Source organism: Podarcis liolepis, assembly GCF_965112155.1.
Source record: "Podarcis liolepis genome assembly, chromosome: 6".
Lineage (NCBI taxonomy): Eukaryota > Metazoa > Chordata > Lepidosauria > Squamata > Lacertidae > Podarcis > Podarcis liolepis.
Genome location: NC_139559.1, coordinates 98,534,630 through 98,552,153, shown reverse-complemented (window position 1 = coordinate 98,552,153; position 17,524 = coordinate 98,534,630). Strand labels below are relative to the sequence as shown.

Below are 17,524 nucleotides of genomic sequence, written 5' to 3'. Positions count from 1 at the left end.
CAAGAGTCCAAAAGAGTCCCAAGACAGGAGCTTTCTGTTCATGCTCAGGAAACTCATCGTGGGGCAGGACTCCGGAGGAGGAGGAGAAAGGGGAGAGAACTGGAAGGGGAATATATACTCTGTGCAAATGGCTGTGAACTCGTGCTTGTTTTGTGAATCTATCACACTTGCTCCTTCTACCAGTTCATGGATGGCAGAATAAAGCTTTTTCTCTGGAACTATTCCTTGAGTGTCTGTTGACTCCCATTTCCCCGTCCCGGGCGCAAAGCTCTTCTCACCCGAGGCTAAAAAGGCTACAAGCAGAGTCTGTAACCTGAAGTGTATGTTAACCCAAGGTACCACTGTATCATTGAATTTGTCCATGGCAAGTCTGCGTTTATCTGCAGGTTGTTCATATGTGGTGAGTTTGTAGAAATCTTCAATCCAATCATAGAAGGGAGACGCATTTTTATTTTTCCAGCTCACCAGTATCAGTCTTTTTACTGTGGTAAGGGCACAGAGAGTCCGCTCGTATTGCCCCTTTGTCAGGTTCCATGTGCTGGGTGTATAATTCGAAAGGATATTTTGCTCGGTAAAGGTACATTTGGCCTCAGCGATGGGAGTCCAGCAAGGAATCATTTAGCTAGTGCAATGGAGAAGGAAGAGGTTGAAAATGCGAGACTTACTGGCACCTGTAGCAGCAGCAGCAGCAGCTGGAGCATGGCCTGCAGTGCCACCTGGTGGCCCACCTCGGAACTTCCATGCCCATCCCAGATTTAAAGCTTTAGGCATGTGTTTTACACACACACACACACACACAAACAAACAAATAATAATTCACAAGCAGGAAAGATCCCAAACAGCTCTTCCCCTGAAATATACTCGGAGTCGAGAGTGGATTTCACGCACTATATTCAGCTGATAGTAGCGAGGAATGAAAGTTCCCCCACAATATCTGTTTTACATACATTATTTACACAATGGGCTGCACGTGATTGGCTAATTCTGGGATTCTCCTGTAGGCCAATCAGGTTGTGGATTCACTTCCACCTAGAGCTGGATTGGGTGGCTCCTGCGGAGCAATCAGACTACTGCATTGTTCTAGGACCAATTAGACTGCTGCATGTTGGATCCTATTCTTCTAGGACCAATCAGACTGTTGCATTTTGGATCCTATTCAACTCAGTACATAACATCCCCACAAACCACCCCCAAATTTCCCAACATAGGAATAGTGTGAGTGGAGGCTGGGTGCACCACATTGGAGACGCCAGGCAGAGTAGTAGGGGAATCTCATCCTTTACTTCCACACAAGGGTGACAGGCCAAATCATCTGTCAGGAAAGCTATGGTGGCCACGATTTCACTGAAAACCCGATGTCTTAGGATTCACAACAAAACAACGGCAAACACCTGCTAAAGACCCCCTGAAATGGGGAGGCCACCAGGGGGCGCATTGGAAGATGTCCGACAATAACATCTCTCCGACCCACACAAGGTAATTAAGAGGCTGATATGGGAGTATGCAGCCTCCCTTGCCCCCCAAGGGAATGGGGGGGGGCACTGCCTTGCCTGCTGTGTCCATAATTCACCCCCGGATTAGAAAGAAGGGGGTGAGGGCACTAGGCACGAAGGTCGGTTCTCCCGGACGCTGTCTCTGATCGCGCACTGGTTTGCATCAGCTCGAAATAAATAATTGGATAAGAAGCAAATGCACATACTTCAAGTGAAGATCGGGAGTAAAGATGGCTAATTAATGGGATCTCTGTGACGCGGAGGGACGGGCTGGACAATAAATCAAGAGAAGACTCATCATTAAAAGATTGGTATGTCGGAGCGAAACAGAAAGGAGGGGGAGGAAAAAACTTTTCTTTTTTGTCTTATGTGCGTACCCAATAACCCTCCCCCCCAGAGAGAAAGAATCGTTGCAAATTACTAATCACAAGCGGGAGATTAAGAACTGTGTGGAAATAAATTGCTAATGAAAGAGAGGACTTGTGGGAACATTGGGAAAGGAAGGAAAGCTTTGTGACGCAGTAACAAATAGGGATTCATTACGGCAGGCCTGCCCACAGCAGGACGAGGGGGAGGAGGACCAGGGTTATCGGAATGTGAGTTTGACCTGGCAGGGCCCCCTGAGAAAATTGATGACAGACTGGCAGGCCTGTGGAAATCAACGGACAGACTGTGGGAATGTTCTGTACAGAGATGTGGAAATGGCGTCTGTCCTTTATGTGATATGGCTCTTGGAGAGTGTAAAATCCACACAGGATATGTTTGTTTTCAACCCGCTTGTGAAGATTATCAGAGATCACAAAGAAAGGAATATATGATAACAACAAGAAGATGAGGAAAATAACAAAGAGACTATCTGGAGAGAACTGGACAGAACTGTGTAATTAAAGCAGCAGCAAGAAGAAGAAGAAGAAGAAGAGTTTGGATTTGATATCCCGCCTTTCACTCCCCTTCAGGAGTCTCAAAGCGGCTAACATTCTCCTTTCCCTTCCTCCCCCACAACAAACACTCTGTGAGGTGAGTGGGGCTGAGAGACTTCAAAGAAGTGTGACTAGCCCAAGGTCACCCAGCAGCTGCAGGTGGAGGAGCGGAGACGCAAACCCGTTTTCCCAGATTACGTGACTACCGCTCTTAACCACTACACCACACTGGCTGTAGTGATATTTGGATCCCTTTCGGAGCTCAAAGTATGGGTACCCCCAACAAAATTTTAAAAATTTGGCTGTATAATTTGGAACTAATGTGATTTGGAATTAATGTGATCTGATTGGCCTGTTAATAAAAATTATTTTTTTTAAAAAAAAAATAAAGACCCCCTGAAATGTTTGGCAGTGAAAACCCCAAATTTCATGGCACCCCAAAAAATGAGCCTTTGGCGCCCCAACTCACGGGATCCCAATTTCTCCAAAAGTCAGACGTTGTCCAATTCACTCCAAAGCGGCGCCAAACACCCAGAGAATGCCCCCTGCAAGGTTTGGGGGTGAAAACACTACGTTTCACATCGCCCCACAAAATGAGCCCTTGACGCCGTAACCCACATGGTTGTCAGGGGCTGGACTGAGGAGGAATGGTGGGAGCCCCCCCCCCCAAGGACCTGCTCCACAACTCCAATTTATAAAGATTATAATCCAAGTTAACGAGATCTTCTTGCAATTAGAGGTCAAGAGATATGTAAAAGTCAGTGCTTTATATGATTCAGCCACATGGTGGAGCAATACACAAAAATAAAAAAGGCATGATAGCCAGCTCTGAAAAGCTGGGATGGTTTGTGTCTTCAAAGGCATGGCAGTGTGGCTTGAAGTTAATGACTTGTAACACCTCACAGTCATCATCATCATCATCATAATAATAATAATAATAATTTATTATTTATACCCAGCCACTCTGGGCGGCTTCCAACAAAATATTAAAATAAAATAGTCTGTCAAACATTCAAAGCTTCCCAGAACAGGGCTGCCTTCAGATGTCTTCTAAATGTCAGGTAGCTGTTGATCTCTCTGACATCTGGTGGGAGGGGGTTCCACAGGGCAGGCACCACTACCCTGTAACTTGGCTTCTCGTAGGGAAGGAACCGCCAAAAGGCCCTCAGCGCTGGACCTCAGTGTCCAGGCAGAATGATGGGGGTGGAGGCGCTCCTTCAGGTATACTGGGCCTTTGAGGCCGTTTAGGGCTTTAAAGGTCAGCAGCAACACTTTGAATTGTGCCTGGAAACATACTGAGAGCCAATGTAGGTCTTGGGGGCCACTCCCAGTCACCAGTCTAGCTGCCGCATTCTGGATTAGTTGTAGTTTCTGGGTCACCTTCAAAGGTAGCCCCACCTAGAGCGCATTGCAGTACTCCAAGCAAGAGATAACTAGAGCATGCACCACTCCGGTGAGACAGTCTGTGGGCAGGTAGGGTCTCAGCCTGCGTACTAGATGAAGCTGGTCAACAGCTGCCCTGGACACAGAATTGACCTGCGCCTCCATGGACACCATGAACTGAAAGGTCCCGGGGGCGTTACCCTGAGCCTCAGCCACAAGGAATGTGCAGCAGCAGAAAATGGTCATGCTGTTCTCGGTTGCATCTATGGAAGTCCAGGGTCCTGATGAAACTAAGTCCAAGTCCTACTCTCTCCTACCTTGGTCAGGCCACACCTGGAGTCCTGTGTCCAGTTCTGGGCACCATCATTTAAGAAGGGTGTTGACAAGCTGGAATGTGTGCAGAGGAGGGCAACCAAGACAACCAAGGGTCTGGAAACTAAGATTGAAGAGAAACACTTGAAGGAGCTGGGTAGGTTTGGCCTGGAAAAGAGGAAACTGAGAGGAGATCTGACAGCCATCTTCAAATATCTTAAGGGCTGTCACATGGAAGAGGGAACAAGCTTGTTTTCTCCTGCTCTGGACGGTAGGACTCAAACCCATGGATTCAAGTTATAAGAAAGGAGATTCCAACTAAACATTCATAAAAACTTTCTGACAGTAAGGGCTGTTTGGCGTTGGAACAGATTCCCACGAGAGGTGGTGGACTCTCCTTCCTTGGAGGTTACTAAGCAGAGGTTGGGTGGCCGTCTGCCATGGATGCTTTTGCTGAGATTGCTGCATCACAGGGGGTTGGACTAGATGACCCTTGGTGTCCCTTCCAGCTATAAGTTTCTATGATTCTATGAAATGGATCTGGATTAATGACAGCCATCCACCAGTTTCATATGCAACACTGCTTCCTACCCCACCCCCTTCCTGATTAATATATATAAAAAATACGTTAGACAAATAATAACTTACAAAGAGGATCAATAAACGTGTCACCTTTATTATATAAACTGTCATCATAATCACATGTCAAAATTTCTTTTGTGAATGAAATAAAATGGTTCCAATCAGTTTTTAATAACCAACAATCAAATGTAGAGCTTGGGGGACATTTAAACATGGCTTAGATCAATTCCCCCGATGTTCAGTGTCCAGGGGTTCAGTGCCTGGCACCCAGAAACTCATGGCAAAGGGGAGTCTGGCACCAAGTAACTCATAACATTTCACTTCCTTGCAAGCTAAGGAAAGCTGTTGATTGGCAGAAGACACTGGGCAGAAACAGAAAGAAAGAGGGGGATGAGGGGGTCTAAGGGTGAAGTCCTGCTCCTGTCCATCCTAATACTGGACAGTTTATTACAGGATGTTGAGAAGGGTCATTTTTTACTATTAATTGAGAAACAGCAGCCATAGTCTAGGCCAGGAGTGTTTTTCCTTGGTGACACCGCCATGTTGAAAAGTGTGTGTTTGCAAGGTGTTTCCTGTCCTGTCCAGAAATGCACCGTGCTGGATGAAGCCAGCTCTAGATCCTTCCTAAATAAAAAAAATAAAAACCCACTGGAAGATATATTTGAAAAATTAATGTTAAGGGGAACAATTCACATTGTTAAGCAAGGTAGCTAAAGCAACAGGGTCAGGGCCTCCATTGTGACACGTCCCCCTGCTGAGTGACTTGGCTGAGGACTTTGGGAAGAGCAACTATTTGAGGATAGTTCAGGAGAAAGGAGGTGGTTTGTGAGAAGTAATGATGTTTTCCGGCAAAATAAAGATTTCTTCTTCTTGAGTGTAAGTAGGATGTCTAATACTTTCTGCATTCTGCTTCTTATGCTCTCCCTCAAGATTTAGAAACATAGGGCAGTAAGGCAGATCTGGAAAAAGCCTAGGTAAAGGTACAGGTACCCCTGACCGTTAGGTCCACTCGCGGACGACTCTAGGGTTGGGCGCTCATCTCGCCCTATACGCTGAGGGAACCGGCGTACAGCTTCCGGGTCATGGGGCCAGGATGACTAAGCCGCTTCTGGCGAAACCAGAGCAGTGCACGGAAAGACTGTTTACCTTCCCGACAGAACGGCACCTACCGTATTTTTCACTCTATAGGACGCACCGGACCATAAGATGCACTGGACCATAGGAGGGGGAGAACGGGGGGGGGATTCTCTCCCTCTCTGCTCAGCGTCCCTTCAGCGAAGCGGCAGGAGAAACGGAACCCCTTCCATTTCTCCTCCTGCTTCGCTGAAGGGGCACTGCGCAGAGAGGGAAAACTGTGCAGCGCCTCTCCAGCGAAGCGGAGCCTGGAGAGCAAGAGGGATTGGTGTGCACTGACCCCTCTCACTCTCCAGGCTTCAGGCGGCTATCCGCAAGCCTTCTGAGTGCAGCGGGAACTCCTGCTGCGCTCTGAAAGCTTGCGGATAGCTGCCTGAAGCCAACAGAGTGCAGCTTTTGAAGCCTCCGCAGAGCAGTGGGGTGAAGGCACCCCGCTGCCCTGTGGAGGCTTTGCGCAGCCATCCCCAAGCTAGAACAGTGAGACGGAGCACTGTGCAGCGCTCCTTCTCCCTGTACTGGCTTTGGGCTTAGCTGCGCAGCCTGCAATCACTCCATAGGACACACACACATTTCCCCTGAATTTTTTTTTTTTACAAAATAATTTTTATTAGCAAACCAATCAAATCACATTAGTTCCAAATTACAAAACCAAATTTTTGTTGGGGGTACCCATGCTTCGAGCTCAGAAAGGGATCCAATCATCTCTTATTTCTGCTGCTTTGATCATTTCCCCTTAATTTTTGGAGGGGAAAAAGTGCGTCCTATAGAGCGAAAAATACGGTATTTATCTACTTCCACTTTGTGCTTTCGAACTGCTAGGCTGGCAGGAGCTGGGACCGAGGAGCGGGAGCTCACCCCGTTGCGGGGATTCAAACTGCCGACCTTCTGATCAGCAAGCCCTAGGCTCTGGGGCCACACGTGTCCCTACGGAAAAAGCCTATCGCAGACCAAATCCCCCTCCCAAACCTGGTATGTAAGGGCTTCCGGTTTTTCCGCCCTCCGTTGTGGATGTGCTTCGTGGGTTCTCCGCGCCTAGCAGCTGTTAGAGGGAACTTTGGGGGGGCAACGCGGAGGCTACACGGCCCCCAAAAAGGCTCTGGGCGTGGCCCAGGGCTGACATTGTCCGGCAGCATCAAAAAAGCCCACGTCCTAACCAGGAGGTAAGTCGACAGAGAGTACCTAGACGCAAGGACACGAGCAATCCTCAGCAGCAAGCCTCCAAGTCCCAAATGGTAAGAACCGCAGCAAAATCTCTCACTTTCCCAATCCCCTTAATTACTGGACTAAGCTAACAAGGAGAGCTTGAGGAGAAGAGGGTCTGTGAGACTTATTTATACAAAGTGAACTGCTCAGAAACAGACCCAAAAGACTAGCACATAAAGAGTAAAGAACGGGAGATTTTATCTTAAATATATTGGAAATCTTTCTCATTATACATAACCATAAGCGAAGATTTCTCTAACAAGTACCAGTAAGAAAAGGAAGACAGATTCAAATTTCACTCTGCAGCAGCAGTAGTAGCCCATTAAAAGAAGCGGAATTCAAGGACTTAACTTGTTTTTTACTTTGAAGTGGCGTGAGCCCAGCGAAAGAGACTGAGTTAAAAGACTTGGATTGTCAGCGCTGTTTGTGGCAAAAAAGTGGAAGTTACTGGGAAACAAAGGTAAAAGAGAAGGCAACACTTTTAATATTGAACTTATATCAAACACTAACCTATAAAGATGGCAAAGATGGCGTAGCATGGTCTAGGAGAAGGAGGAGGTTTGTGAGAAAGGAAATACGTTTTCTGGTGTAACGAAGAGACTTTCTTCATATAAAGTATAAGTAGGATTCCTAATTCCTTCTGCATTCTGTTTCTTTTACTATCCCTCAAGATTCAGAAACGTAGGGAACCATGTCATGGTTCGATTAGTTTATAAAGATTGGCTGCGTGAGCTGCTGGTCTCCTGCTGTCACGTGCCAAAGATCCATCCCCTGGTCTGCGAGGAGGAGGAGGAAGAGATATTGGAAGAGAAATGGGAGAATGAAGTGATGGTTATGAATATCAGAAGGAATCTTTAGTGAAGGTGGAAACAATTTATGTAAGACCAAGCGACCAGGGGATGGATGCCACCGATGCCAATATAGATGGTGAGAGATGGTGATCTTTGTTCTTGAGGAACAGGGAGGCCAGAGAGAATCTGGATCACTGGGATGGAGGGAGGCAGCTCCCTGATTCAAGAAGAGTTCAGGGATGGGATGAGGAAGAGAGGAAGGGAGAATAACGCAAGCCACCTGGAGATCCTTGCAGGAAAGATGGGTCATCAATTAAGAATTTTTTCTCTTCATTTCTCTTCCAGGCAGCGATAGCAGTGAGGGCAGCAGCTCCAGTACAGCTCTACCCCGCTCCAAGACCCAGTTCTCCCTTCGCCCAAAACCCACGTATCTAAATAAATAAATAATAGGGATGCGGGTGGCGCTGTGGGTTAAACCACAGAGCCTAGGACTTGCCTATCAGAAGGTCGGCGGTTCGAATCCCCACGACGGAGTGAACTCCCATTGCTCGGTCCCTGCTCCTGCCAACCTAGCAGTTCGAAAGCACGTCAAAGTGCAAGTAGGTAAATAGGTACCGCTCCGGTGGGAAGGTAAAGGGCGTTTCTGTGCGCTGCTCTGGTTCAGAAGCAGCTTAGTCATGCTGGCCACATGACCCGGAAGCTGTACGTGACCGGTCTGCCAATAAAGCGAGATGAGCGCCGCAGCCCCAGAGTCAGCCATGACTGGACCTAATGGTCAGGGGTCCCTTTACCTTTATATATTTCAAAAACACTATGAGTCTCCAGTGTGGTCTCTCGTCACAAGGAAACAGACTTTATAAAGAGGCAACCTTTCAAACTTCTTATAAATGGAAACTGGGGAAAGCCCCCTCCAAAAGAATAGACTGTGCCCAGTGACTAGCTGATCCATATGCCTGTTCAGTTGACGCTCTAGATGCCTACTCAGTTGTTCTCAAAGGCTGTTGAAAGAGAGAATGGCCAGTGTGGCAGACTGTGCGAGCTGCTGGCCTCCTGCTGTCGTGCCCCTAAAATCCACCCCCTGGTCTGCGAGGAGGAGGAGGAGGAAGAGATATTGGAAGAGAAATGGAATGAGGAAATAAGTATAATTAAAGAAAGGGAGAATAGCGTAAGCCACCTGAAGATCCTTGAAGGAAAGATGGGTTGTCAACATAATAATAAATGGAAAGATTAAAAATCTTTTGTCTTATTTTCTCTTCCGGGCAGCGACAGCAGTGAGACCAACAGCTCCAGCACCAAGACCCAGTCCCTCCCCACCAAGACCCAGTCCCCCCCCTTCCCCACAAACTCAAATAGAAAAATAAAACAATCATTATTATTATTCTAATCAAGTTCCTTTACAAACATGCTACTCTCTGATCATCCTTTTATCCTAGGCAGTGCCTTTTCCTACGTTTGTGAGCATGAGTGGAAATCCTGAGTCTCGCTGCAGGAGTCGACAGTTTGGCTCCTTCCATTGTTGTTGCTCCTAGATGGAACTGCACATGTGCGAAGACAAGACAGAGACTTCCAAACTGGATCAATAAACGTGTCACCCGTTGTCTGAAAACCACTGTCCTAATCACATGCCAGATTGTCTTTTGTGAATGAAATAAAATTCTTTTAAATAGTTTTTTAATGTTGGCATTTGTCTGTCTTGAGAAGCAATGGAGTGTGCCTCCGGGGGTGAGGTCAAAAGTCAAGCAAGGGTGTCAGCAGTCCAAAGGGACCTCCCCAGGGAGCAAGACTGGGCAGTGGGTCTGGAGGTCCTGGGCTTCCCAGATGACAAGGCTCCCTCTCTTGGCCTTGCAGATGTGTCTCCAAGGAAAGCAGAGTTAGGCACCAGTTGGGCTGCAGGAGATGTCAGAAGGGGTTGTAAACGGCGCCATCCAACCGCCTGAGGGACTCCACTCCAGATTTGTGTAGGGTTTACTCCTTAGCCTTTTCAGCTCCCAAAGATATCCCACAAGGCAAATTAGGATCAGAGTTTTCCTTCTCTTCGATGGGCTATCTTTATAGGTGGATGAGCCCCATCTGCCCCTCACTTCCCTCCACAGCATTGCAGAAACCACCTTCTTGACCACTGGGCCCACGCTTGGTCTTGTCCGCTCAATCTGCTGGAGCCTGTCTTTGCACACAGGGGAAGTTCCTGAGCATTTGAGACTCCTTGGCTGCCCTCACCTGGTTTAGGTGGCCAGTCAAAGCCGTTCCCAGGATGTGGCCTCTGCCGCATGCTGACCGTTCCTAGGAGCAAGAGAAGAAACTTTTTATTAAAGAATGGAAATGGTTTAATGAATAGTTACAAACTGTAAACAGATAAGAACATTGGCAGGATTATTGGAATAACCTGCAGTTTAATAAGATTATATATTTAAAGCAGATGCATAAATGAAGAAGTTAAGGTAATTTGGATATGCATAAGATATGAAGAATCAGTTTAAGGAACTGCAGAAAGAGGGAGAAGGAAGTCAAGTTTTGAAATGTTAAAATGACTGCAAAATTACTGAAATGTATAAACTTGAAAATCATAATTTTTTTTAAAAAAAAAAATTCGCCCAAAATCAGAGGTCATTCGTTTCACTCCCAACTGGAGCCAAAGGACACAGGCCTGGCCAGGACAGCTTTCCAGTTACAGCTTCTGCAGTGATGAGGCATGTAAGCCTCAACTGTCCTGCATCTACTCCAGCTGAGGAATCACACACCTCCTCCCCACCTGGGCTGTGGGTCCTTGCCTTCCGTCCCACCCAACTGACAGTTGTTAGTTCTGGAATCCTGAGCTTGAGGGGGGGTACATCCCATTTCGCCCCGTGGGACACTCACCACCCCTTAGCCACCTGCCTTTGGCGCTGCAGCAGTGATGGCTTTGGTCCCTGAAAGAGCATGCAAGATCTCTCCCAAATCTCAATACATATTTTGCTCTCCTAGACATCTTGCAAGACTTCAATGAGATCTTGCAGGAAATCTCCAATCTGTTTACCTGCAAGCACACACTTTTAATTTCCCCCCCTTATTTAATACACATTTCTCAATCTAACAGATTTGCACATAGGATTCTGTATCACATGAATTGGCACATTTGTTTTGTTCTATTGTTACATTATTTGTGGCCTGCTAACACTTTGTGAGAAGCCTTCTCTCCCTGTTCCCTTTAAAAATGAGGATCTGTGCTTTACACTCAGCAGGAAGGTCCATTTAAAAGGAAACATATAGTTGTTTTGCTGCTGCTTTTTTGTGTTCTCAGGTGTCCAAGTTAGCCTCCTGGCCCTGCTCCTCCACTATACCACAGCAACATCCCCACTAGAAATCCCTGCTTGGGCTTTCATTGGCCATCAGCAATATCCGGTGGAGCCAGGTGGAGAGCAATGCCCCATCTTCCCAACTTTGGGGTTTCAAGAGGTATAGCCTCTGTGCATGAACAGAATTCATGATTCAGCAAATCTATTAGACCATGGAAAGAGTTCTTTCCTCTGATTAAATTACCAAAGGAAGAGAGCAGGATTGGCTTTTCTCACCAGGGACACAAGGAAGGGGAAGGTGTATGCTTAAGAAATCACATTCCCCAAGGGCTGAAACTCTGTTCAGCCAATTAAAAAACCCCAATTCTCTCTGTACAGTGCTTCATATCTGGCGGGCAGGGCTTGTGTGCTTTGCTCATGATCCCTTGGGTGTCCTGAGGCTGTTAGAGCAGCAGCCGTAAGTCTTGGGGCTCTGGGAGTGAGACATTGTCCTCAGAAGGCAAAGAGTAACTGAGGTTCCCTTTTCTCTCCCTTTTCTGGCCCTCAACAAGGAGCTGGCCAGTTCAGGGCCTCCATGGGAGAGAAAAGGGGGGCCGGCACTTGTGCTCAAATGAGCTTTCATACGCGGTCATCCTGCCCCACACTCACATTCCAAAATATCTGCATGCTCACCTATCCAAGAGGTGGTTGGTCTTGGGCTGGGGGGTCCCAGAAGGCAGAATAAGTTGAGAAGCAAAGCCCAAGAAGTTGGAGGCATCCTCTTCGCATCCACCCAAACCCAATCTAAACAGCTTGGCTCCAGAACCAGCCCCTCCCTTCAGTTCTGTTCAGTTCAGAATGTCAGTTAAGAGGGACCACCTGTATTTTCTTGATTCTTGCCTGAGGTCATAATGGGCATGCACACTGGTATCTGTTTACCTGTAAGCACACACCTTCAACACCCCCATACTCCATACTAAGGAAAAACAACTCCTCCAACCTTAATAACACAGCCCACAATCAGGCTAAAATCTGATACCCAACCAGCACTATGGTGGCACCAGAGCGTACCAACACCCACATCCCCACCCTAACACCCCAACAATGTTGCTCATAACATTGGCAACATCGCTTATGAACCTTATACCTGACAGCGACGTTACAAAGTCACTTCACACTGTCTCACTGATCTCCCCCTATCGCAAACAACAGGGGGGATGGCCTGTCCTTGAACACGGCCTCCCACACCAGCTGAGACCTAGGACCAACCGGCTAAATGCCAGATGGCCTAAAATACCCCAAACAAACACCTATATGACTACATATAGGAAACTCTCTACAACTTACCCCCTACTCTTTAACCCAATTCTTACTCTAATCCCATTAGCCCCCCACCCACCACACCCTAGGTCAGCACAACCCCACTGGTACTTTAAACAACACAAAGAGAGAGATACAAGACAACCCAAACGGGTTGGCAGGGAATCACCCCACATCATAGATAAGCAAGATGGCTAACCTAAAAGCAATTACATTAAACGTGAGGGGGCTGGGAAACCCCATCAAAAGAAAATGCATCACCTCATTCATAAATACCATGAAACCACACATCACCTTCCTACAAGAAATACACAACCCACCCAAAGGCAGCAAACTCCTGAGCGACCCCCACTTCAGTCAACAGTGGGTCGCACGAGGCTCAGGCAAAGCTCACGGTGTAGCCATAATACTCAGTAGAGACCTGAACTTCACTGCCACAACAGTCCTCAAGGACAAAAAAGGCATTTTCGCTAAAGGGACACTAGATGGCAAAATCAAACTGACAATCGGCTCCATATATGCCCCAAACACGAAACAATGAGAATTCTTCCAGAAGACACTAAACAAATTCCTCTCCTTCTCTGAAGGGGAAGCAATCCTAGGAGGGGACCTCAATCTAAATATGAAAGGTATATCCCTGAAAGATATCCACCCTACAACCCCATGGGCAACCTTCCTCCAAAGGAAACCCCCAACAACTAGGAACTCTTACAAGTTACTAAAAATGCTAAAAAACAGGGGTCTCTACGACATTTGGGGTGAGCAAAACCCGGGAGACATCAGCCATACATTCCAATCGGGACGTCACGATACAGTGTCCAGACTGGACAGCATCCTACTCACACAGGGTCTGATCCCCTCAGTGGAATCAACAAACATAGATAACATTAAAATCACAGATCACGCCCCAGTAGAAGTCATCGTTAAAATAGGAGAAGGAACACAAACCACCCCATCATGGTCCTTCAGTCCCATCCTAACTACAAACAAACAAATTAGAGAGAGTCTCACAAAAACCCTCCAAAACTACTTCAAGGAAAATGATGTAGACAATATAACAACCCCCCTCCTATGGGACACAATGAAAGCGGTCACCAGAGGAGCTTGCATAAAAGAGAAAACATTCCTTAAAAAACAAACCTCCTCAAAAATTAGCAAAATAGAACAAGACATCACAGCCCTCTCAACACGCTACAAACAAACAGGATCTAAAAAACTCCTCAAACTTATAGAACAAAAAAGGAGAGAACTAGACTCCCTAGAAATCAACAAAACAATGATCAACATTCTATACTCTAAACAACGTTTCTACGAATATGGAGGGAAAAACTCCAGATTACTAGCAAATAGATGTAGGAAAAAGCACTCAAAACAAGAATACACTGCATCACCAAAAAAGACGGCAACATAACATTCTCCCCCGAAGAAATAACCTCAGAATTTGCAGAATTCTACTCCAACCTATACACCTCCCATAACCCACCAGAGAAGGAAATCAGAACATTTCTAGCTAGATATATTTCTAGCAGGACTGACCATGCCTACCCTAACTGATGAGGAACAGGAATTCATCGACAGCCCTATCACCCCAGAGGAAATAGATGCGGTCCTCAAAAACCTGAAACCACACAAAACCCCAGGCCCAGACGGTTTCACAGCAGAATTCTATAGGAAATTCAAAGAACCCTTGATGCCCTACATGACCCGCCTATTCAACGACATCATAAAAGGGGGCCCCATCCCCCAAACCACTAAAAGACAGCCTCAAAGTAGAATCATACCGCCCAATCTCATTAATAAACCAAGACTACAAGATATTCACATCAATCTTGGCCAACCGCCTAAAAATCTTCCTACACAAGTTAATAGCCCCAGACCAGACTGGCTTGTCCCTGGCCGCAATATAACAGACCCCATCAGGAAACTACTGAACCTGATCGAACACAGCAAGGCAACTAAACTCCCATTGACAATTATGTCCCTAGACATCCTCAAAGCCTTTGATTGCTTAGAGTGGAAATACATATTAGCAGTACTAACTAACATGAAATTTGGCCCCAACTTCCTACAAATCCTCAAACAAATATACTCCCAAGCCTCAGCAAAATGCAGAACTAACAATATGGATTCGAATACTATAGCTATTGAAAGAGGCACAAAACAAGGGTGCCCACTGTCTCCCTTCTTATTTATCCTGGCTCTGGAACCCTTAGCAATCCGCATCCGAGCAGCCACAGACATCAAGGGAGTGGAAATAAAAGGCAGAACCTATAAATTAGGGCTCTTTGCAGATGACCTAATGTCACAACACCAGACCCCATAAGCACAGCAACCTCCCTAATCAGAGAACTCAACACATTTGCAATGGTGTCGGGCCTACAGGTAAATTTTACAAAGTCAGAAGCTATGTGCTTCAACACCCCTCCTCACACCCAAAAAGAACTCACGAAGGTCACCAAAATAAAACTTTGCCACACCAAGTTCAGATACCTAGGGGTACAAATAACCAGAAACCTCAATAAATTGTACCTCCACAACTACAAGCCCCTGTGGCAACAAACTAACAAAGACCTAAAGAGATGGAATAACATGAATTTCACTCTCTCAGACAAAATAGCCATGATCAAAATGATCACACTCCCAAAACTAACCTACCTATTCCAAACCCTCCCAATCTGGATCCCCTCAACCCAACTCCGCAGTTGGCAGAGAAAACTACACTCTTTCATCTTCTCACATAAAAAACCAAGAATAAGCCCCAAATACCTGCACCTCCCCAACTCAGAAGGAGGATGGGGAATCCCCAACCTAGAAGTGCATCACAGGGGGTTGGACTAGATGACCCTTGGTGTCCCTTCCAGCTATAAGTTTCTATGATTCTATGAAATTGATCTGGATTAATGACAGCCATCCACCAGTTTCATATGCAAAACTGCTTCCCACCCCACCCCCTTACTGATTAATATATATAAAAAATACATTAAAGTAGACAAATAATAACTTACAAAAAGGATCAATAAACGTGTCACCTTTATTATATAAACTGTTATCATAATCACATGTCAAAATTTCTTTTGTGAATGAAATAAAATGGTTTCAATCAGTTTTTAATAACCAACAATCAAATGTAGTGCTTGGGGTACAGCTTAGATCAATTCCCCCGATGTTCAGTGTCCAGGGGTTCAGTGCCTGGCACCCAGAAACTCATGGCAAAGGGGAGTCTGGCACCAAGAAACTCATAACATTTCACTTCCTTGCAAGCTAAGGAAAGCTGTTGATTGGCAGAAGACACTGGGCAGAAACAGAAAGAAAGAGGGGGATGAGGGGGTCTAAGGGTGAAGTCCTGCTCCAGTCCATCCTAATACTGGACAGTTTATTACAGGATGTTGAGAAGGGTCATTTTTTACTATTAATTGAGAAACAGCAGCCATAGTCTAGGCCAGGAGTGTTTTTCCTTGGTGACACCGCCATGTTGAAAAGTGTGTGTTTGCAAGGTGTTTCCTGTCCTGTCCAGAAATGCACCGTGCTGGATGAAGCCAGCTCTAGATCCTTCCTAAATAAAAAAAATAAAAACCCACTGGAAGATATATTTGAAAAATTAATGTTAAGGGGAACAATTCACATTGTTAAGCAAGGTAGCTAAAGCAACAGGGTCAGGGCCTCCATTGTGACACGTCCCCCTGCTGAGTGACTTGGCTGAGGACTTTGGGAAGAGCAACTATTTGAGGATAGTTCAGGAGAAAGGAGGTGGTTTGTGAGAAGTAATGATGTTTTCCGGCAAAATAAAGATTTCTTCTTCTTGAGTGTAAGTAGGATGTCTAATTCTTTCTGCATTCTGCTTCTTTTGCTCTCCCTCAAGATTTAGAAAAATAGGGCAGTAAGGCAGATCTGGAAAAAGCCTAGGTAAAGGTACAGGGACCCCTGACCGTTAGGTCCAGTCGCGGACGACTCTAGGGTTGCGCGCTCATCTCGCCCTATAGGCTGAGGGAGCCGGCGTACAGCTTCCGGGTCATGTGGCCAGGATGACGAAGCCGCTTCTGGCAAAAGCAGAGCAGTGCACGGAAAGGCTGTTTACCTTCCCGACAGAACGGCACCTACCGTATTTTTGGCTCTATAGGACGCACCGGACCATAAGACGCACCGCATTATAGGAGGGGGAGAACAGGGGGGGGATTCTCTCCCTCTCTGCTCAGTGTCCCTTCAGCGAAGCGGCAGGAGAAATGGAGCCCCTTCCATTTCTCCTCCCGCTTCGCTGAAGGGGCGCTGCGCAGAGAGGGAAAACTGTGCACCGACCCATCTCGCTCTCCAGGCTTCAGATGGCTATCCGCAAGCCTTCTGAGTGCAGCGGGAACTCCTGCTGCGCTTGGAAGGCTTGCGGATAGCTGCCTGAAGCCCCCAGAGTGCAGCCTTTGAAGCCTCCACAGAGCAGCGGGGTGAAGGCACCCCGCTGCCCTGCGGAGGCTTTGTGCAGCCATCCCCAAGCTAGAACAGTGAGCCGGAGCACCGCGCAGCGCTCCTTCTGCCTGCTCTGGCTTTGGGCTTAGCTGCGCAGCCTGCATTCACTCCATAGGGCGCACACAAATTTTCCCTTAATTTTTGTTTTTTTATAATATATTTTTTATTAGCAAACCAATCAAATCACAATAGTTCCAAATTACAAAACCGAATTTTAAATTTTGGTTGGGGGTACCCATGCTTCGAGCTCAGAAAGGGATCCAATCATCTCTTATTTCTGCTGCTTTGATCATTTTCCCTTAATTTTTGGAGGGGGAAAAGTGTGTCCTATAGAGTGAAAAATACGGTATTTATCTACTTCCACTTTCGAACTGCTAGGTGACTTCAGGTGGCTATCCGCAAGCCTTCGAAGTACAGCGGGAACTCCTGCTGCGCTCCGAAAGCTTGCGGATAGCTGCCTGAAGCCAACGGAGTGCAGCCTTTGAAGCCTCTGCAGAGCAGCGGGGTGAAGGCACCCCGCTGTCCTGCGGAGGCTTTGCGCAGCCATCCCCAAGCTAGAACAGTGAGACGGAGCGCTGTGCAGCGCTCCGCCTCACTGTTCTGGCTTCGGGGACGGCCTTTGAAGCCTTCGCAGGGCAGCAGGGGGCCTTCACTCTGCTGCCCTGCGGAGGCTTTGCGCA

At 46.8% G+C, this 17,524-nt stretch overlaps 1 protein-coding gene across 1 annotated transcript in view; it reads right to left on the bottom strand.

Annotated features, from left to right (window-relative positions):
- Nucleotides 1-4,764: 4,764 nt before the first annotated feature.
- Nucleotides 4,765-17,524, bottom strand: part of UAP1 (UDP-N-acetylglucosamine pyrophosphorylase 1) — an 87,169-nt gene continuing 74,409 nt past the window's right edge. Inside the window, exon 12 of the transcript XR_014527091.1 lies at nucleotides 4,765-5,959. The gene's annotated coding sequence lies outside the window, so the exon portion shown is untranslated. The remainder of the gene's footprint in view (nucleotides 5,960-17,524) is intronic.